General features: G+C 29.7%; 1 protein-coding gene across 5 annotated transcripts in view; it reads right to left on the bottom strand.

The window, feature by feature from the left end:
* The window catches only part of LOC111419771 (diacylglycerol kinase eta), an 80678-nt gene that overhangs the window by 38316 nt on the left and 18974 nt on the right, over window positions 1-23388 (bottom strand). For 2 of the 5 annotated variants that reach the window (XM_071196633.1, XM_071196634.1), the window contains exon 1: window positions 13039-13256. The exons of the other annotated variants lie outside the window; for them this stretch is intronic. The gene's annotated coding sequence lies outside the window, so the exon portion shown is untranslated. Of the gene's footprint in view, window positions 1-13038; window positions 13257-23388 lie in introns of those variants that run through there. 5 annotated transcript variants of the gene reach the window in all.

Below are 23388 nucleotides of genomic sequence, written 5' to 3'. Positions count from 1 at the left end.
CTTAAATAACAGATTTGGCAATAAGTGGATTGGCCGAGGAGGGCCACCTCGTTCACCAGATTTAAATCCGTTAGATTTTTGGTTTTGGGGACATTTAAAACAATTTGTTTATTCTGAAGACGTTCAAAATGTGCAAGATTTGAAGAATAAAATTAGTAACGCATTTGACACAGTAAAACAAATTCTTGGTATCTTTGGACGCATTAGAAGTTCATTTAGAAAACGTATCCGTTTGTGTTTAGATTTGTTTAGACATTTATTATGACATGAATCTTTTCCAATTTGTTAAATATTCGTTGTTTTTATGCTGGTTGAACGATTTTCTTCGACAATCTTTGTTACTTATTTTGTTAAATTATTAAAGAACTGTATTAATTAACTTAATATTATCTTATTATTTATTAAACTTTATTTTAACCATCGTAACCATGGTAATCATATAATTACTGCATCTAAATCGTTAGAATTAATGATGTTTACAATACGATGTTGAATATCTCGAAATTGGACCTATGTTTATTAGATTTTTCTTGTCTGTTTTTGATCAGAGAATACGCTGATGCAGTATTGTACAATCGTTGCGGGACACCCTGTATAACTTGGTAATATATTCAAAATTTAATATTCAACATTTTCATCTTTTTTTATTCTTCTCACTAGATTTTTTTTATTAGACCAACACCGTTCGGAAAAAATTCTCTCGAAAGCGTTCGTAAAGGACGGTCTCGAGGTTCCTTTGAGCTTTTATCGCATATCGACTTCTCGGGAGCTTTTCTCGTCGGCGAGGTGCTGAAATTTCATGGCAAAGGAAATATTTTCGTAAAAACTCACCTTTTTACATTAAACCTTATACCCTACCAAGACCGTTTTGAGAGAAGTTTGAGCTTTAATTCGATTTAAATCCACATACGCCTTGAAAAATTTGTCTTTACGCTGAATTTGCGAATACGATAACAATTTAAATCACCCGTAAATCGAAAAAAAACGTTCATTCGTTCATTCGAAAACTAAGATGGGACTTCGCTTCAACTATTGTTTAAAGAAATAAGTGGTACTTGTACGTCAAGGCATTTTCATTGTAAAATTATAAGCAATATAACTTCGTTCCATTAATATTATGATATTAAATATTTCATCTCACGTTTATTTACCGAGAGGAATTTATAAAGTATTCCAATGAAGTGTTTTTTTAAATTTAATTTTACAACTCAACCAAGATTATATATTTTTAAAGAAATAATAATAAGAAAATGTAAATAAATTTGATTTCACACTTAATTTCCTTTAAATTATAGACAAAGATTCTCTTTTTGTAAACAATTTATCATAAACTATGCAGAATAATTTAAATTTCGAATTGTGACTAAGCCTTCTGTAATTTTCAATTTAAAACGGATTCATTTAAACGCGAATTGGTTAATTAATTAATGCGATTTAATTTTGAGCATCACAAAATCAATCGAACCCAATAAATTTCCGATTTGATATTTTTTGTTTTCATTTAATGAAACTTTTCAGTGTAATTTTATGTGGACAAAAAAATTCGATAAGAATTAAATTCCTTTAAAAATCCCATTACTGGACCTGATCCGGATACCGCACAATTTCGAGTCTTTCAAAGTATTCGTTGATACGGGGATGGATGAAAGGGATTAATCGAGAGAAGTTAGGGAGATCGATTCCCGAAATACAAGGGGGTGGAAAATGGAAAATACCAACGAAAGAATGTGTACGAGAGAAAATCGATACTACTCTTCTCACAATTCGAGGTGGATCGAATTTAATCCGGCACCAGGTGTTTCAAATCTTATAAAAAAACTAAATATAAAGGAAAATGAAAAAATGAAATAAAAATATCTTTGTTAAAGCAGCCCGTTGCTTTCATTCGAAACTCTGCGCCAAATAGCACTTCTCTAAGGTTTTGTTAATGACACCACCCGAACCCTCCTCTTGTGACGTACGTCACTGGTTTGTGGATTATCCTACACATTATTCAAACCTCTGAAACGGTGTGGTTTATCGATTTTCTGGTTGTGTTCATAATTACCAGACAGAGCCCATTGTTTCACCGACAATATAAGATCGGTTAACAGATTAATTAAAACACCTCAACAAATCATTACATTACACATAAAATGAGTGCTAATTCTATTCTTTACTTTATTGAAAATAACAATTTTCAAGCAATAACATTTCCATATTTTATATCAGATTTTCAAACTAATTAATATTGCTACACTAACTTTTTAATCCAATTTTATCCCGATGTGGTTATTCCCAGATTATAATTTCGATAGTTAATACTTAAATAATAAACTAGTAATAATAACTAACACTAGACCTAGAAGTAAAAACATTTAGATTAGCCCCATGTCTCTCAAGTTTTTACTTTACTACAATAAATAATTATACTTTTTATTAAACTAGGATAAACCTGATAAAACGGAATATGTCAAAAACTAATAAAGTTCGGAATAAAATTTGATCGGTTGGAAGGGAGCCTATCTGAGGATGATAAAAATGATCGCACTCCACGCCTTGAGGGCGAAACGTGCGATAACTTTAAAACTTCAAATGGGAACCTTCCCTTTTTGATTGCAGATTTTGGGTTTTCCAAGAAAAGTCTTTTTCGTCACGCACAAAACTTAACTTTACACTTAAATAACTTTACAAGAAAATATTGACAGATTTAGCGTAAAAAAGATGTATACCACTTAGATTAAGTTTGATTAAGTAAAACTGACAATTTTACTTCAAATTATGTTATTCCAGTCAATTCCAATAATTAGGTTCTGTACGTTTATCACAATTTTGAAAATATTGGAACTTGTCAGAATTTAGTTCCAACAGTTATCTTGTGTTGGAGAATTCTTTTTGCTACATTTGTAACAAGGAACAAGTTACCGATTACTTCTTGTTAACCCTTTGTGTCCCAAGAAGTAAAAAATGTTGAAACTTTGTGACAGTATTAAAACGCTATCAAAATACACTCAGTAAAGGCCTTTGGAATCAATTTTAGCAAAATATGCAATCCCCCTATTTTCGCATAATTCCAAATTTTCTGGAAGCCGTGTTTATTGCAATTAAGAAATGAAACTTATTTTAAATTGAAGCTTAAAGCTTTCTGTTTAAATCGATGTATATTAATCGTTGGGTTGAATTAGAAAAATATGGAGAAAAAGAGTATTGAGTTAAAACTAACATTTTCGTGTAACCTAAAAGTGTTAAAAATGATGCTAATTTAAAGATTCCTGGAAATCGTATTAATTGAAATTAAGGAATGAAATTTATTCTAAATTAAAGCTCAAAGCTTTCTCTTTAGAATGATATATAATAATCGTCGGGTTGGATTGGAGAAATATTGAGAAAAAAAAAGTTGAAATAAATCTTACATTTTCGTATAACCTAAAAGTGTGAAGAAAGATGCTAATTTAAAAATTCCTGGAAGCCGTATTGATTGAAATTAAGGAATGAGACTTATTCTAAATTAAAGCTTAAAGCTTTCTCTTTAAAATCATGTATAATAATTGATGGGTTGGATTGGAAAAATATTAAGAAAAAGAATGTTGAAACAACACTTACATTTTCATATAACCTAAAAGTGTCAAAAAAGATGCTAATTTAAAAGTTCCTGGAAGCCGTATTTATTGAAATTAAGGAATGAGACTTATTATAAATTAAAGCTCAAAGCTTTCTCTTTAAAATGATGTATAATAATTGTAGGGTTCGATTGGAAAAATATAGAGAAAATAAATGTTGAAATAAAACTTACATTTTCGTATAACCTAAAAGTGTCAAAAAAGATGCTACTTTAAAAGTTCCTGGAAGCCGTATTGATTGAAATTAAGGAATGAGACTTATTTTAAAGTAAAGCTCAAAGCTTTCCTTTTAAAATGATGTATAATAATTGATGGGTTGGATTGGAAAAATATTGAGAAAAAAAAAGTTGAAATAAAACTTACATTTTCGTATAACCTAAAAGTATCAAAAAAGATGCTAATTTAACAATTCCTAGAAGCCGTATTGATTGAAATTAAGGACTGAGACTTATTTTAAATTAAAGCTCAAAGCTTTCCTTTTAAAATGATGTATAATAATTGATGGGTTGGATTGGACAAATATTGAGAAAAAAAAAGTTGAAATAAAACTTACATTTTCGTATAACCTAAAAGTGTAAAAAAAAGATGCTAATTTAAAAATTCCTGGAAGCCGTATTGATTGAAATTAAGGAATGAGACTTATTCTAAATTAAAGCTTAAAGCTTTCTCTTTAAAATGATGTATAATAATTGATGGGTTGGATAGGAAAAATATTAAGAAAAAGAATGTTGAAACAACACTTACATTTTCATATAACCTAAAAGTGTCAAAAAAGATGCTAATTTAAAAGTTCCTGGAAGCCGTATTTATTGAAATTAAGGAATGAGACTTATTCTAAATTAAAGCTCAAAGCTTTCTCTTTAAAATGATGTATAATAATTGTAGGGTTCGATTGGAAAAATATAGAGAAAATAAATGTTGAAATAAAACTTACATTTTCGTATAACCTAAAAGTATCAAAAAAGATGCTAATTTAACAATTCCTAGAAGCCGTATTGATTGAAATTAAGGACTGAGACTTATTTTAAATTAAAGCTCAAAGCTTTCCTTTTAAAATGATGTATAATAATTGATGGGTTGGATTGGACAAATATTGAGAAAAAAAAAGTTGAAATAAAACTTACATTTTCGTATAACCTAAAAGTGTAAAAAAAAGATGCTAATTTAAAAATTCCTGGAAGCCGTATTGATTGAAATTAAGGAATGAGACTTATTCTAAATTAAAGCTTAAAGCTTTCTCTTTAAAATGATGTATAATAATTGATGGGTTGGATAGGAAAAATATTAAGAAAAAGAATGTTGAAACAACACTTACATTTTCATATAACCTAAAAGTGTCAAAAAAGATGCTAATTTAAAAGTTCCTGGAAGCCGTATTTATTGAAATTAAGGAATGAGACTTATTCTAAATTAAAGCTCAAAGCTTTCTCTTTAAAATGATATATAATAATTGTTGGGTTAGATTGGAAAAATATAGAGAAAAAAAAAGTTGAAACAAAACTTACATTTTCGTATAACCTAAAAGTATCAAAAAAGATGCTAATTTAACAATTCCTAGAAGCCGTATTGATTGAAATTAAGGACTGAGACTTATTTTAAATTAAAGCTCAAAGCTTTCCTTTTAAAATGATGTATAATAATTGATGGGTTGGATTGGAAAAATATTGAGAAAAAAAAAGTTGAAATAAAACTTACATTTTCGTATAACCTAAAAGTGTAAAAAAAAGATGCTAATTTAAAAATTTCTGGAAGCCGTATTGATTGAAATTAAGGAATGAGACTTATTCTAAATTAAAGCTTAAAGCTTTCTCTTTAAAATGATGTATAATAATTGATGGGTTGGATTGGAAAAATATTAAGAAAAAGAATGTTGAAACAACACTTACATTTTCATATAACCTAAAAGTGTCAAAAAAGATGCTAATTTAAAAATTCCTGGAAGTCATATTGATTGAAATTAAGGAATGAGACTTATTTTAAATTAAAGCTCAAAGCTTTCTCTTTAAAATGATGTATAATAATTGTAGGGTTCGATTGGAAAAATATAGAGAAAATAAATGTTGAAATAAAACTTACATTTTCGTATAACCTAAAAGTGTCAAAAAAGATGCTACTTTAAAAGTTCCTGGAAGCCGTATTGATTGAAATTAAGGAATGAGACTTATTTTAAAGTAAAGCTCAAAGCTTTCCTTTTAAAATGATGTATAATAATTGATGGGTTGGATTGGAAAAATATTGAGAAAAAAAAAGTTGAAATAAAACTTACATTTTCGTATAACCTAAAAGTATCAAAAAAGATGCTAATTTAACAATTCCTAGAAGCCGTATTGATTGAAATTAAGGACTGAGACTTATTTTAAATTAAAGCTCAAAGCTTTCCTTTTAAAATGATGTATAATAATTGATGGGTTGGATTGGAAAAATATTGAGAAAAAAAAAGTTGAAATAAAACTTACATTTTCGTATAACCTAAAAGTGTAAAAAAAAGATGCTAATTTAAAAATTCCTGGAAGCCGTATTGATTGAAATTAAGGAATGAGACTTATTCTAAATTAAAGCTCAAAGCTTTCTCTTTAAAATGATATATAATAATTGTTGGGTTAGATTGGAAAAATATAGAGAAAAAAAAAGTTGAAACAAAACTTACATTTTCGTATAACCTAAAAGTGTCAAAAAAGATGCTAATTTAAAAGTTCCTGGAAGGCGTATTTATTGAAATTAAGGAATGAGACTTATTCTAAATTAAAGCTTAAAGCTTTCTCTTTAAAATGATGTATAATAATTGATGGGTTGGATAGGAAAAATATTAAGAAAAAGAATGTTGAAACAACACTTACATTTTCATATAACCTAAAAGTGTCAAAAAAGATGCTAATTTAAAAGTTCCTGGAAGCCGTATTTATTGAAATTAAGGAATGAGACTTATTCTAAATTAAAGCTCAAAGCTTTCTCTTTAAAATGATATATAATAATTGTTGGGTTAGATTGGAAAAATATAGAGAAAAAAAAAGTTGAAACAAAACTTACATTTTCGTATAACCTAAAAGTGTCAAAAAAGATGCTAATTTAAAAATTCTACAGTTTAAAATGAGTGTTTAAAACTACCGTATTTTAAAGTACCGTCGGGACACAAAGGGTTAAAAAAGACACCATTGGCTTCTTAAATCCAAGATATTTAGCCGAACTTTAACTAAATAAAATACAAACTGAGAAGATAAAAACATATACCAGATTATTATTGTGTGGTTTCTTTTTATTTAACCCTGTATAAAATTAATCTTGTTATCGATATGATCGAATCACACACGTCAAGGTGAGTCATCTTTGGCGACAAATGTTCTGGAAAATCTTGCGGAAAGTATATAAGCTAGCGTTGTTGGCTTGATTCAGCTCGATTCAGTTCGCTTCATATAAGTAGTGACATAAATTTGATAAATTTTGTCATTTTTCGTTCTTGTGTAACGGACCGATTTTTAACAATAATAAACTTAGTAAGGCACAAGTATGATGAAAGAGATGGAGAGAGACAACTTTGATATCATCTTATAAGGTGGCTTAAAGAATAGTGACCAGCTGCTACTAGATATTGTAAACATCACGATTAATGAGTCTGATGGGAGTCTGCTTTTAAAGTAATAATAATAAAGAAAACCTCCTTGTAGAAGCGAAGGATCAAGAAGTTTTCTTGATATTTCAGAATTTAATTAGAAATTATAATCATCTTCTAAAGTCTTCAATTATTAAATTGTATAAATGTTTTGACTTTAAAAAGTAAAAAGGTTTTTCGTTTTGGATGAAAAAAGGAATATTATATCACGATAGCGTAAGTACGAAAAGCTCCATCAATCTTCCACGGGGTATTGCTCTGATCTCTGTCGTTGCACCCGGAGAGAACTTTTCCGGGAAATTGAAATTCACAACAGGCAAACCTACAATAGTTTTACCAGAACGTATCATAATTTTTCACAGCTGGACAACTTTAATGGAATTGTTACCGCATTGGTTTCAAACGTCAACAATTAGGTCAGACATTTTGCTTTTTTATTTCCAATTGAAAAAATCAATACAAAATTATTAAATTACATAATAAAACAGCTAAAAATTGGTATTTCATGTTTAGTTTTAGCTCTTTATCTTCTACAATTTCCTCTATATTACACTACAATTTTAATTAGAATTTAATAGATACTAATAAAACTTTATTACCATATTAGCACAAAAATGTTATTAAAAGCAATCATTTTCTATTTCAATCTCAACTCTTTTAATATGAATGGAATAATTTGTTATTATTACGTTTCGCCTTGCCATAATTGGTTTTACACACCCGATTGGTTACAAGGGTTGGGTCTTCGTTCAATACACAAAATCCCTTGTTAAATTTAACCCTTGCCCTTTGCCTCTATAAATTGCACAGGAAATTTCTACGGAGATGCTATATCGGTTACGTAATTTAATTAAAAGTAATAATGATATTTACTCCATTTTATAGTTTTGATGGAAAATTTTCTATTAGTAGACAAAATGGCGAGGGCGGCGTCTAATAGGATTAACCAAAGAAGTAGTTATACAGATGAAAGGATCACGATGGTAAAAGCAATTTTATAATGGAAGCATAAATGTTGTTCTTTAGAAATGGTTTTATAATCGCATTAGTTTTTTATTTACTCGCATACAACGAGATATAATCGTACACCAACGATTTTCTGTGTTGACCTCATGATTCTGTTGTTTCACTTCAAAACTCAAAAATCTTCATTTTCTTAATTTATAAATCCCACATCAAGAATTTAAATTTTCAATTATAAAATATCTAAATTAAATCTGAGAGAAAGAGAGGGAAAATTCATTTTGGATGGTTTCGAACCGTTTTGGGCCTTCTATTAAAGCGCTGATAAATCGTTTGTCTTTTTGAAGTCAAAGGAATCCCCCTGTAAATGTAAATTGAAGTCGGAGGTTTCCGTCTTCGTCACAATATAGGATGGAATCTCATTGAATCGGATCTTTCCTAGTTAATTTACATACCAATAAATCTAGAGAAGCTGTTCAGGATTTGCAATATGAGTGAATTAATTAAGAAAATTTTTTTATCTTAAAGTTACGATGTTTATAAAAAAATCATAATTAAGTAGAACATTAAGCAAATAAAAGTAGAACTAGATTTAGAATTAAAAACATTCGGATTTAGCCGTACGTTTTAAATAAAACTCCTTCAAAATTACATTATTAACGATTTTTCTAAATTTTTCCCAAAAGAAACATAAATATTTAAATTATGAAGTAACTTATGTATGAGCCGGTACATCTATTCAAAAAATCGTTTTAATCGAAAATTATTTCAAATAAAAGTTGTTTCGAATCTGATTTAAAACACATTTTGTTAATAGAATTTTTTCTATCTCCATTAAATGGTGCTGTATACTACTATAAAATTGATATTTTTGAGGTTATATCAATAATTATTAAGGTTTTAAATAAAACTCCTTCAAAATTACATTATTAACGATTTTCCTAAATTTTTCCCAAAAAAACAAATATTTTCATTATGATATAACTTTTGTACGAGTCGGTACATCGATTCAAAAAATCGCTTTAATCAAAAATTGTTTCAAATAAAAGTTGTTTCGAATCTGATTTAAAAGAGATTTTGTTAATAGAATTTTTTCCATCTCCATTAAATGGTGCTGTATACTACTACAAAACTGATATTTTTGAGGTTATATCAATTATTATTAAGGTTTTAAATAAAAGTCCTTCAAAATTACATTATTAACGATTTTTCTAAATTTTTCCCAAAAGAAACATAAATATTTAAATTATGAAGTAACTTATGTATGAGCCGGTACATCTATTCAAAAAATCGTTTTAATCGAAAATTATTTCAAATAAAAGTTGTTTCGAATCCGATTTAAAAGACATTTTGTTAATAGAATTTTTTCTATCTCCATTAAATGGTGCTGTATACTACTATAAAATTGATATTTTTGAGGTTATATCAATAATTATTAAAGTTTTAAATAAAACTCCTTCAAAATTACATTATTAACGATTTTTCTAAATTTTTCCCAAAAAAACAAATATTTTCATTATGATATAACTTTTGTACGAGCCGGTACATCGATTCAAAATATCGCTTTAATCAAAAATTGTTTCAAATAAAAGTTGTTTCGAATCTGATTTAAAAGAGATTTTGTTAATAGAATTTTTTCTATCTCCATTAAATGGTGCTGTATACTACTATAAAATTGATATTTTTGAGGTTATATCAATTATTATTAAGGTTTTAAATAAAACTCCTTCAAAATTACATTATTAACGATTTTTCTAAATTTTTCCCAAAAGAAACATAAATATTTAAATTATGAAGTAACTTATGTATGAGCCGGTACATCTATTCAAAAAATCGTTTTAATCGAAAATTGTTTCAAATAAAAACTGTTTCGAATCTGATTTAAAATCGATTTTCTTAATAACATTTTTTTTTATCTCCATTAGATGGTGCTGTATACTACTATAAAATTGATATTTTTGAGGTTATATCAATTATTATTAAGGTTTTAAATAAAACTCCTTCAAAATTACATTATTAACGATTTTTCTAAATTTTTCCCAAAAAAACAAATATTTTCATTATTATATAACTTTTGTACGAGCCGGTACATCGATTCAAAAAATCGCTTTCATCAAAAATTGTTTCAAATAAAAACTGTTTCGAATCTGATTTAAAATCGATTTTCTTAATAACATTTTTTTTTATCTCCATTAGATGGTGCTGTATACTACTATAAAATTGATATTTTTGAGGTTATATCAATTATTATTAAGGTTTTAAATAAAACTCCTTCAAAATTACATTATTAACGATTTTTCAAAATTTTTCCCAAAAAAACAAATATTTTCATTATTATATAACTTTTGTACGAGCCGATACATCGATTCAAAAAATCGCTTTAATCAAAAATTGTTTCAAATAAAAACTGTTTCGAATCTGATTTAAAATCGATTTTCTTAATAACATTTTTTTTTATCTCCATTAGATGGTGCTGTATACTACAATAAAATTGATATTTTTGAGGTTATATCAATTATTATTAAGGTTTTAAATAAAACTCCTTCAAAATTACATTATTAACGATTTTCCTAAATTTTTCCCAAAAAAACAAATATTTTCATTATGATATAACTTTTGTACGAGTCGGTACATCGATTCAAAAAATCGCTTTAATCAAAAATTGTTTCAAATAAAAGTTGTTTCGAATCTGATTTAAAAGAGATTTTGTTAATAGAATTTTTTTCTATCTCCATTAAATGGTGCTGTATACTACTATAAAATTGATATTTTTGAGGTTATATCAATTATTATTAAGGTTTTAAATAAAACTCCTTCAAAATTACATTATTAACGATTTTTCAAAATTTTTCCCAAAAGAAACATAAATATTTAAATTATGAAGTAACTTATGTATGAGCCGGTACATCTATTCAAAAAATCGTTTTAATCGAAAATTATTTCAAATAAAAGTTGTTTCGAATCTGATTTAAAAGAGATTTTGTTAATAGAATTTTTTCTATCTCCATTAAATGCTGCTGTATACTACTATAAAATTGATATTTTTGAGGTTATATCAATTATTATTAAGGTTTTAAATAAAACTCCTTCAAAATTACATTATTAACGATTTTTCTAAATTTTTCCCAAAAAAACAAATATTTTCATTATGATATAACTTTTGTACGAGCCGGTACATCGATTCAAAAAATCGCTTTAATCAAAAATTGTTTCAAATAAAAGTTGTTTCGAATCTGATTTAAAAGAGATTTTGTTAATAGAATTTTTTCTATCTCCATTAAATGGTGCTGTATACTACTATAAAATTGATATTTTTGAGGTTATATCAATTATTATTAAGGTTTTAAATAAAACTCCTTCAAAATTACATTATTAACGATTTTTCTAAATTTTTCCCAAAAAAACAAATATTATCATTATGATATAACTTTTGTACGAGTCGGTACATCGATTCAAAAAATCGCTTTAATCAAAAATTGTTTCAAATAAAAGTTGTTTCGAATCTGATTTAAAAGAGATTTTGTTAATAGAATTTTTTTCTATCTCCATTAAATGGTGCTGTATACTACTATAAAATTGATATTTTTGAGGTTATATCAATTATTATTAAGGTTTTAAATAAAACTCCTTCAAAATTACATTATTAACGATTTTCCTAAATTTTTCCCAAAAAAACAAATATTTTCATTATGATATAACTTTTGTACGCGTCGGTACATCGATTCAAAAAATCGCTTTAATCAAAAATTGTTTCAAATAAAAGTTGTTTCGAATCTGATTTAAAAGAGATTTTGTTAATAGAATTTTTTTCTATCTCCATTAAATGGTGCTGTATACTACTATAAAATTGATATTTTTGAGGTTATATCAATAATTATTAAGGTTTTAAATAAAACTCCTTCAAAATTACATTATTAACGATTTTCCTAAATTTTTCCCAAAAAAACAAATATTTTCATTATGATATAACTTTTGTACGAGTCGGTACATCGATTCAAAAAATCGCTTTAATCAAAAATTGTTTCAAATAAAAGTTGTTTCGAATCTGATTTAAAAGAGATTTTCTTAATAACATTTTTTTTTATCTCCATTAGATGGTGCTGTACACTACTATAAAATTAATATTTTTGAAATTATTTTTTAGCCTCACGTCTCTTAAGACGGCTAAACCTGAATATTTCTAGTTCTAGCTCTAATGCTAGTGTTAGTTGTAGTTTTAGGTGTTATTATTATAAGTTTTCCGTAAATATGAAAATATTCAATATTAAATCCAACCCGGCGCATCCGCCAAAATTGCGCATTCAATAAATCACTCTAAATATACGCACCTATTTCAACCCAATTTATTATTTATCATTATTCCAATAATTAATTGATTTAATAATACCACAAATAAGTTTTATTTTCCATTAAGCCTCTTAACAATGAAAAATTTTATCGGCAAAACCGGATATTGCAAACACAATAAATCTTCGATCGCATTACCAAGCACATTAAAATAAGAGTACGCTCGAATAATTTCGCTTTTTTAAAACGAAACGCATATTTATCGCTTTTGACATTCCGAAATCCGCAAAAAGTTTATTTGGTTTTGTTATATTTTGGAATAGGTCATTGTTTCCGTTCGCGGCGACTAAAAAGCGATGTTTTCCTATTAGTAACAAAACGAGTTATGACCTAAACAATAATTCCATCAACATTTTAAAATTTGAAACCAACCGATGTTATTGTTTTAAGAGGAAGTTAAAGATTTTTGTTTATACAAACCAATTTCTTTGTGAACACGCCGGGTTTTTATATCACTCACCTGTAACAATAAGAAAATTACTTTAAAATCTTTTTTTCTAATGTTTAAATATCAAAACATACCTGGCCTAGCAAAACAAAATTGAAAAGAAAAAAAAGAAATAAAGTTGAACTTTATTTATTTACGATGATCGAAATAAAAAATATCACTACAACAAATCGTAGTAAGCGTAGCCAACGTAGAGAGTAATTTGTAGTTAGTGGTGGGGGATGAGCAACATCGTAGTGATCGCAGACGTTGTTGAACGTCGGGGAAGAACAGGTTGCAACCAAATCGACGACGACCGCGCCAATACTGACGCTGGAACCCGGGTTTCCACGAGTGACGTAAGCCGCGATTAGGAGACGGTGGCGCCGCGTCGCGACGCGACGAGAGAGAGTGCGTAGCTTCCCCCCCTTCTTCTCTTAACTCCCGACGCTCACAGCTTTGTTTATTCAAATTTACACTCATTTTACACATATTTATGTTATGATGAAAGAAAAATAAAGAGGATATAAGGTATTCCTTGTATAAAAAATTTCTAATAATCTTTTACGAAAATTTAAAATAAACATTGGGGAAAGAGCCTATCTTCATTATGGGATAACTCCAAACAACTTAATATATACAACAATTATAAAGTTATTTGACGACAAGGTTTTATAAGCTATTTGTCAAGTTTGACGTACAATTTCACAGCCCTTAATCAACCCTTTGAAATGCCTCAATTGGTCTCAACTTGCTACCAATTAATACCCTTGGTACAGTCATAATGTATACCAAATTTGGTTTTTTTAACTTAATGTATTACGAAGATATTCAATGTTTTAAAAAGTTAAGACCCAACTTTGAAAGCCTATAACTTCTCAGGGGTACAACTTACTATAGAGATAAGGTGCGTTAAATCAAATTAATTTATTGTCCTCTACATGTCCCTGTGTCGGTTCTTATGTGAATCATCCTGTATAATATAATTTTTGTATACATATACAGTGATGGGTGCTGGGTAAATACCCGGCGGGTAGGTATTTAAAAAATGGGTATTTACCCCGGCCTAGGGTAAATACAACAGTACATACAAAAGTGATACAAGTAAAAATATAACAGATTCGGACAAAAATGTACAGGAACATGATGAAATGGGCGTTGAAGACGAAGAATTGTCAACGATCGAAGACGTATTATAATCAGGTAACCACTGCTCATTCTTCATTCTTGCGACGATGATCCGCCCAGTTCGTAGGTCTTCATTTCGTATGTGGTCCCTCAGGGTTACACCCAGTATCGACCTCTCCATCTTTCTTTGCGTTACGTTAAGCCTCCTGGTAATGGCCACCGTTAATGTTAAAGTTTCGGAACCGTACATCATAACCAAAGGAGGAACCACGCATTGATTGACAGCCTTTCTTTTCAAATATACAGGAATATCGCCCATGAAAATGTCTCTAAGTTTCCTGTAGGCTGCCTTTGATTATTATCTCTCGATACACGAACCTCATGGCCAAGATATATGGCTGCGATGCGAACCAACTGAGATGAGTATTTTAAGAACAATAGTGGAAAAGACAAGAAAAGATAGAGTTAGGAACAAAATTGTAAGAGAATTTTAATAACCTGGCTGATTAAGACAAAAGAGACCAAAGATTAGCTAGAAAGAGATCTCGGGAGACCAGGAAGTTGGATTTCCAGCTCTAATGAAACACAATGAATGATGCGTAAACAGGTTACAACCTGAATAAAAGAAGAAGAATAATAAGATCTTAAACGAACTACTTAATTTAAAATTGGAAATCAACAATCTCATGGATCTTGGAATCTTGGATTTGATGGAAGTGTAATATGACTAGAAAAGAGTCAAACAACAAGAATTAATGAAGCATAAAAACTGAATTTAGTCATTAATATTAGACTTATACTCAATTCAGGACATTCAAAGTTGTTTTTCAAGCATTAAAGAAATCGTTAAATATTTTCGAAGAGTATTACGTAAACGAGAATGGTCGGTAGTGAAAATATAAACTTTCCCGAAATATATGTACACTTTAAAGCTAATAACACCAGGAATGTGTATACATTTGTTAGACAGTTAAGATAAAGGCACAAATCGCACACAGCTCTATGCTGAGATGGAACAGGAAAAATAATATGTGATAGTGAAATGAATGACATTTGAAAAAATTATTTCCAAAACCTATTAAGCATAGAGAAACTGATTTGGAAACAGACAGCAGTCCGTCACACCATAGAAAGGATAGTGTCATGGCACCTATATCACTCAGTGAGGTTCAAAACGCAATCTCTGCGGCAAAATATGGAAAGGCATCAGAGATTAATAACATACCATCGAAAGTATTCTAGATGGAATATTGATATTGATGTTACAGTTTGGAACAAGATTTGTCCTAAATTTTGTTGATATTTAGCCCAACTCTTGCACACGCCTCCTGTATACGTTCAGCATCAGTCTCATCTCTCCAAGGATACCGAAATAAGGACCATATCGTCCGCGTAGCGCAAATTACTTAGGTATTGCTATCAATTTTTATACCTTTTTGAGTCCAATCCAGTTATTTAAATGCACTCTCCAGGACTGTGATAAACAATTTGGGTTCAACATTATATCGTCTTGTCTTACCCCACGCTCATTGTAGCATTCTTGTAAATGTTATAAATAAGTTTGGTGTATCGATAATGGACTCTGTATTCTTGAAGTACTTGCAAAACTGCCATCAACTCAATTTAAATCAAACTTTATAAATACCTCTAAATATCCATTTTGGGTAAATACCCCAGGGTATATATCCAGGGAATTTTCCCTTGAAAATAAATACCCGGGTATCTAACAACACTGTACAGGGTGGTTCAAATTTGATGTCCAAATAGGCTAACTCGGAAACTATAAGAGTTAGAAAAAAAGTAGCTTACATGTCATGATCTCGTTTTTCGAGAAACTGCTAATGCCGAAAACCTCATAGCGCTATCATCTTTTGTTTTTCCCCTAGAGGCCAAAATTGAAAATGTAGTAAAACCAATAAGTGCAATTATCTTGGTTATTATTATAGGTGGAGTATTATAACTACGACATTATATGGACACTTTTTTACAGAGAATTTCATGACGTAGTCAAAAAAAATTTTTCGGTTTTAGATTTTGAGATATCATGAGAATTTTCGTTTTTTTAAATGGTAACAACCACTGATTATTAGCTTATTAAATTCGTTATTTTTTTCTGATTACAAAAATATAGGGTTCGACAGGTCTATTTGTTATTGTTTTAGAATAAAGCTAAAAATAAACTTTTTTTATAAAATTTTCATCTAGTGTCGTCGAGGAAATTAAATTTACAGTTTCCTGTAAGTTACGGGGCGGTAGGTAAAATCTAAAAAGTTAACAATTAAATACGAAGATAACTTCTGGTATTTAAAAACCAATAATTTCTTAATATGTAACATTCTAACATGTCAAACTTTTCAAAATTTTCGTAATTGATCTTAAAAACAGGATTTTTAAAGTGACACTTCAGAGAATTTTTTAATACAAACAAATGTTGCTATGTTTATTTGAATTAAAAAAAAAACATGCCATCTATCGATAATTTATTAAATCATTTAAAAATAATATTAAATCGTAATAAAAAATGTGAAATAATGAAATCTATTCCAACTTTTGTGTAAAACATAGATAAATTAAACAGTTCAACAAATATATTTGTTTCAAATATCAGAAATATGTTTTTTTAGTTATAGAACAGTAATTTACAGGAAACTGTAAATTTAATTTCTTGGACGACACTAAGAAAAGTTTATTTTTAGTTTTATTCTAAAACAATAAGAAATAGACCTGTCAAACCTTATATTTTTGTAATCAGAAAAAAATAACGAATTTATTAAGCGAATAATCAGTGGTTGTTTCCATTTAAAAAAACGAAAATTGTGATAATATCTCAAAATCTAAACCAGAAAATTTTTTTTTGACTACGTCATCAAATTCTCTGTAAAAAAGTGTCCATATAATGTCTTAGTTATAATACACCAGCTATAATAATAACCAAGATAATTGCGTTTGCTGGTTTTACGATATTTTCAATTTTAGCCTCTAGCGGAAAAACAAAAGACGATAGCGCTATGAGGTTTTCGGCATTAGCAGTTTCTCGAAAAACGAGATCATGACATGTAAGCTACTTTTTTTCTAACTCTTATAGCTTCCGAGTTAGCCTATTCGGACATCGAATTTGAACCACCCTGTACATATAAGAAAAAAAGAGAGCAACTGGATATACAGTATTTCCCAAAAGTAACGAAACAGCAACCAATAGTTTTTGATATCTGATATTTGATACCTGGTTACGCATGTCTACTACTATATTTCTATCTCAAATGTCTCAATGTTGTTAACGATTTTAGAACGGAAGCGAGCATTAATCTTTTTACATGGCCGCAAATTTCAACAGCTTTTCGACTCGCCCAAGGGAGAAAAGAGAATCCGTTCGTGAAATCCCCCGTTGGTTTGGGGAAAAGCAGCACTCTGGTAGTGCTATTAGTAATGGTTGTGGGGAAAATGGGTCGACCACTTAAGAGCTACGTTTTTATAGGAAAACTACCATCCCTTTTTGGAAACACCTCCAGAGACTAGACACTTCAAATAGAAAAATATCACACTTCAAATTAAAATTAAAAGGAACTCCCATAATCAAAATTAATATAACAGAAACACAATTAGGACTTATAAAGAATTATTGGAGATGGGTACTATAAATCGATTACGATCTATAAAGTAATAACCATTTGAGACCCGCTTTCAAGTAAAGTGCATTTAAAGGCGTCGTCGTAAACTACATTACTCTAGCTTTTAACTCACAATTAAGTTTCCGTATCACTTCCAATACCGCATTTCAGATTTAAAAAGTTTTTATTTTTGCGTATTAGATATTAATATTTTCTCATTCATCAGTTAACCAAACCACCCACTCAATAAACCCTTTCTAATCCAAGAGTCACGCATACTAATGACATGGCTCGCTTCACCTCTCTATATTTAGCTCAACGGGAACATTTAATTTATTTACGGGTAAAGCTTCGACGGGACTAAAAGCTCACGAGCTTTGAAAAGCTCTCTCTGTCGACAACGACGACGTCGAAAATCGAGCGAATTGTAAATAAGCGATTACCGAGTTGAATTAAGGCGACTTACGTCAACGATGACGTCAATTTTGATAGCTATTTAAATAAAAGAAAATTTATTTTTCTTCTTATTAGAATAAAAAAGCTTCTTTTTGTGTTAATCATATCTATGATGCATCGGACATATCCATTCCGACTGGAAACACCGCAAAGCCGGATAACAACGGTTTGGAGGCCGTCTTGAATATTTTAGATGAAATTCGTGCTCGAGAGTTTGAAAGAGCGAGTCAAAACGAGTAAAGTCAGGACAAGGTTGAAATCGTTCGTTCGTAACAGATGTTTATTATACTATATACAGCTACCAACAACAGAGAAAGCCTTGCTTTTATTGTTATTGTTGTTTTTATAATGGTTTTAGAACTTTTCATTTAAATTTTATATTTACGGTATTAAAAAAATATGTGAAAAAGTTATTTATCAACAGGACGTAAATTTCTATTTTTAATAAACCGTGGACAAAATACAACTTTAAATACATCTGCAGATACAAATAATGCAATTTTCTTGTTGCATATAAAATAAATTTCACTTAAAATGCAATACAGGTACAAAAAAATATTTCCATACAAACCAGGGCGTACCTACTTGCTTTGTCCCACATAAAATGCAACATATACAGTGCGCGGCAAAATTATGGAACATATTCAATAAATTGATAACAAATTTTTTTTTGCAAAAATGCCGAAACGGGTCAATTTTGGTTAATCATAACACACATTATGACACCATATTCACTTCCTGATAATCATTTTTTTATGAGATGACGTCATCGACATTTTTTTTAAATGGCACCATATGCATTTGTTTACAGAATCTGAAAGGATATTTTTTTCTGCGACCAACGATGTAAATATCGATATGGGTTACATAAGGAAAATTTTGAGAAAATTAGCTTTAAAGGTACAAATTTTATTTCTTTTTGTGAACGTAAAAATAGCCTTACACATGGGTAACCATGGAAACGCTTTGTTTGGTTTTAATAATGTCTATTCAAAAACGTCAAAATTAGTTTTGTGAGTGTTTAATTGAATTGAAACAATTTTTATAGCGATTAATTCGTGTATTTTTGGATTGTTTTCTGTGTTGTAATTGTTTGTATTTTTTTTTCTGTTTTATGTTGTTTAGTTTTGTATTAGTTATTTTACAAATTTTATTTTTTTCCAACAAAAATATAGTATTACCCTTGCGTAACCATGTACGTTGTCATGGTTCTTTAATTTTTTATTCTCTATTAAAAAACACTAATAATTTAAGTTTTAATGTGCAAGGTTTTAAGTTTTAATATTTAAAGTTATTTAATGTCCGTAGAATATAAATTATGTTATAAAAAAGAAATAAATTCTGATTCAAATCATTTAATCAATTGTTCGAAATGCCCTCCACCCACTTCTTGACAATAAGCAAACCTATTCATACATTCTTTCAAAGTATTATAAATAAATTGCGGACTAATATTACGAATTTCAGCGCTAATACAATTTTTTAATGCGTCTACATTGAGTGGTTTCTCAGCGTACACTTTTGATTTTAGATAACCCCATAGAAAAAAATCAAGGGGTGTAAGATCTGGGGATCTGGGGGGCCATTCTATCGGCCCCCGTCTGCCAATCTACCGCTCAGGGAAACTATTATTCAGAAATTCGCGAACAGGATGTGCAAAGTGCGGAGGTGCACCATCCTGCTGAAACCAAATATTGTCGTCCAGTAAGTTGAGTTATTATTATTTGGGAATGCTTCTAAAAGGACAGGCATCAGTTCATTCCTCAAAAACTCCAGATATCGTTGACCTGTCAGAATTTGTTCAAAGAAGAAAGGGCCAATGATTTTATTGTGAATTATGCCTGCCCATACATTCACTTTTTGAGGGTATTGGGTATGTACCTCGCTTATCCAATGAGGATTTTCGTTACTCCAGTATCTGCAATTTTGTCGGTTTACTGTGCCATTCAGGCAAAATGTAGCTTCATCCGAAAATAAAACGTAAATAAAGAGTGGATTACGGTCACATCGATTCTGCATAATTTCACAGAATTCCATGCGGCGATCTGTGTCATCTTCATTGAGTTCTTGCACTAACTGCACTTTGTAGGGATGGTACTTCTCTGCTCGTAGCACACGTAGTACAGATCGCTGAGAAACTTGATGATCCGCTGCAATTTGTCTCGAATTACTATGGGGATCATCTTCAACAGCTAACAAAATATTAAGTTTCACATTTTCGTTGATTTTAGGACGTCCAGCATGTGCAATGTGCTTAACATGTCCAGTTTCTCTAAATTTCTTGTCAATTTTGCTAACTGTTGATCTACTAATAACTCTGTCAGGGTACTTTGCATTAAACAAATTGCATACCTCTTGTTGTGTTCGGGTTTTATCTCCACATCCAATAAGAATTAAAATTTCTATGCGTTGGGTTTCACTTAAATGAGCCATAATTATTTTAAAATAAATACGTAACAACAAATGCTCAAAAATAAAAACAAATCAGTAACAAATATTGAACAAAACTGGACTAATGAACACAGACCACGGCAAAAAAATAACAACAAATAACAATCTCAATCAGAATATAACGCAAAATAACTAATACAAAACTAAACAATATAAAACAGAAAAAAAATACAAACAAGCAATTACAACACAGAAAACAATGCAAAAATACAAGAATTAATCGCTATAAAAATTGTTTCAATTCAATTAAACACTCACTAAACTAATTTTGACGTTTTTGAATAGACATTATTAAAACCAAACAAAGCGTTTCCATGGTTACCCATGGGTAATGCTATTTTTACGTTCAGAAAAAAAAATAAAATTTGTACCTTTAAAGCTAATTTTATCAAAATTTTCCTTATGTAACCCATATCGATATTTACATCGTTAGTCGCAGAGAAATATATACTTTCAGATTTTGTAAACAAATGCATATGGTGCCATTTAAAAAAAATGTCGATGACGTCATAACTCATAAAAAAATGATTATTAGGAAGTGAATATGGTGTCATAATGTGTGTTATGATTAACCAAAATTGACCCGTTTCGGCATTTTTGCAAAAAAAAATTTGTTATCAATTTATTGAATATGTTCCATAATTTTGCCGCGCACTGTATGAATGTTTCTGGTTCTAGGTCTAATGTTAGATCTAGTGACTATGTTGCATATTTTTTTGAACTAAAACTAGAACTATCGCTAGAAGTAACACAAGACCTAGAACTACAATGATTCGGGTTTAACCGTCTTGAGAGACGTGCGGCTAAATCCGAATGTTTTTAGTTTTCGGTCTAGTGTTAGTTATAGTTTTGTACTAGAAGTACAAAACTGTACAATCTGTGGCTGAGGATCTAACAAACTTATAACTAAAGTTTATTAAACGTTTGTTGTTAAATTCGGATTTACAATAATTTGCCCAAAAGGTATTTTGTAACTTATGGTTGTAATCACGATTAAAGTATAACGTTTTTATAACAATGGGTCAACTAACATGCAAAAAAATAAAGAAATTAAAAAAATTAGTTTTTTTGGCAGAAGATTACAACAAATTTTTAAAACAAATATCAATCTTGCCACATTTGAGGTTTGTCACACAACCTTATCACAATTAATTAGAAACCACAATACAGAAATGGTGCATTCAATTTCAGAAGCACAACAAAACTTCTATAGCAACAACTTCTCGGTACGTAGGCAAGATCTCATTTCAGGACACTCACACACACACAAACTTACATCCACAAGTCACACATACACACGATCTTTAAATTATATCGCCGCATTCTAAGGAAAAGTTGGTTCGGCACGAAACTTGTCCTTCGGGAACGAGGTCCGTACGTTTATTCAATTACACGAGTGTAGGTAGACGTACACAGTCAAGGATAACGATGTGGAAAAGGGTCCGTAATTGAACATATTACACGTTCGTAAAAGATTGAAAACATTTTTCTATCTTTTTCTAATTTCCAACAAATAAAGAAGTGACGAATTCGAGGGGTGCTTAGAGGCGATGTGAATTAACAGTGAGAGGACACAAAATGCGTTTTAACTTGTCACTACCAATTGGTATAAGGTTGAAAATCCGGGATGGTGGAAACCTGTCGGTAGTAGTTATGCAGTGGAGTAGTCGAATTTTGTTGGAAAGGGCTGACATTATGGAAAATTAGATTGGAGGTGATTGCTGTCGTGGTGAAGAACTAATTGAATTTTATTGCGAATAACATATTAAATTATATATATTAAATATATAAAAAGTAGTTCAACGCAAAAAAATCATATTTTATCAAAATAAATTGATTTTCCTTTAATATCTTATTTAATATACAATTTGAGTGACGTTTACATATGAACTACTTCACCTTTTCTTGACGTGTATATCTTGAAAATCTCGTGTTAGATGACGTTTTTGACAGAAACAATATCGGGGATATATACTAGAAAAGGCTGTGAAAGAAGAGGAGGTGGAATTTTTATTCTTTTATTACCCAATGAAAATCTTTTCGTTTTTGAGACAATTTTCATATTGTTAAGGTTAAAAAAACATAATATACGGTTTAAGAGTTTTCTCTGCGGTGGAGATTTAATTGATATTTATGATGGCGCAAGAGAATAACGAGGTGTCTTTGTTATATTGTTAGGGGATAAGAACTTAACTCAAATTGAATTGGAAAAATAACAAGAGTGATGAGATAATTTTTCTGGGGGGTATTTATATTTGTAAATTTAATAAAATTTGCATATAAATAATGTTTGCTCTTAAAAGGGTTGACGCGAACATAGCAGACACTGGACGTTGTTAAAATAAATTGCCCACGGCCATCATGTCCGGTAGTGTTCATTATTAACGGTATGAAATTATTAACTTTCCTTGTTACAAAGTTTAATTTAATTTCGCATTTTTTTTTATAAACAATTAACCAACTTCATCTATATTCAAATTTCCAATTTCTTAATCCACCATTCGCCTTACGCCATTAATTATCATTAATTATATCGTTGTCGATGTAAAATCAGTATAAACCGAAACTGTTTGAGGTCGCAGGTGTACACAATAGTGCTCGGGAGGCTGAATACGCGCAGGCTCCCATTGATTGGGGGAACGCCAAAACGGTGGCCGGAGGGTGTCAGAGGGGTAAAGGACCCCCAAAAAGGACCGCTCGAAAATGCCCTGGTTCTATAACCTGTTTCACTCTCCTATATAAAAACACAACCTCAATACTTATTCAATATAACCTTGATGTTTTTGTCCTACGTTGGCTTTA

This window comes from Onthophagus taurus, chromosome 6, assembly GCF_036711975.1.
Source record: "Onthophagus taurus isolate NC chromosome 6, IU_Otau_3.0, whole genome shotgun sequence".
NCBI lineage: Eukaryota > Metazoa > Arthropoda > Insecta > Coleoptera > Scarabaeidae > Onthophagus > Onthophagus taurus.
Note: the sequence above shows the minus strand (reverse complement) of the source record. Positions and strands in the feature narration are given on the sequence as shown.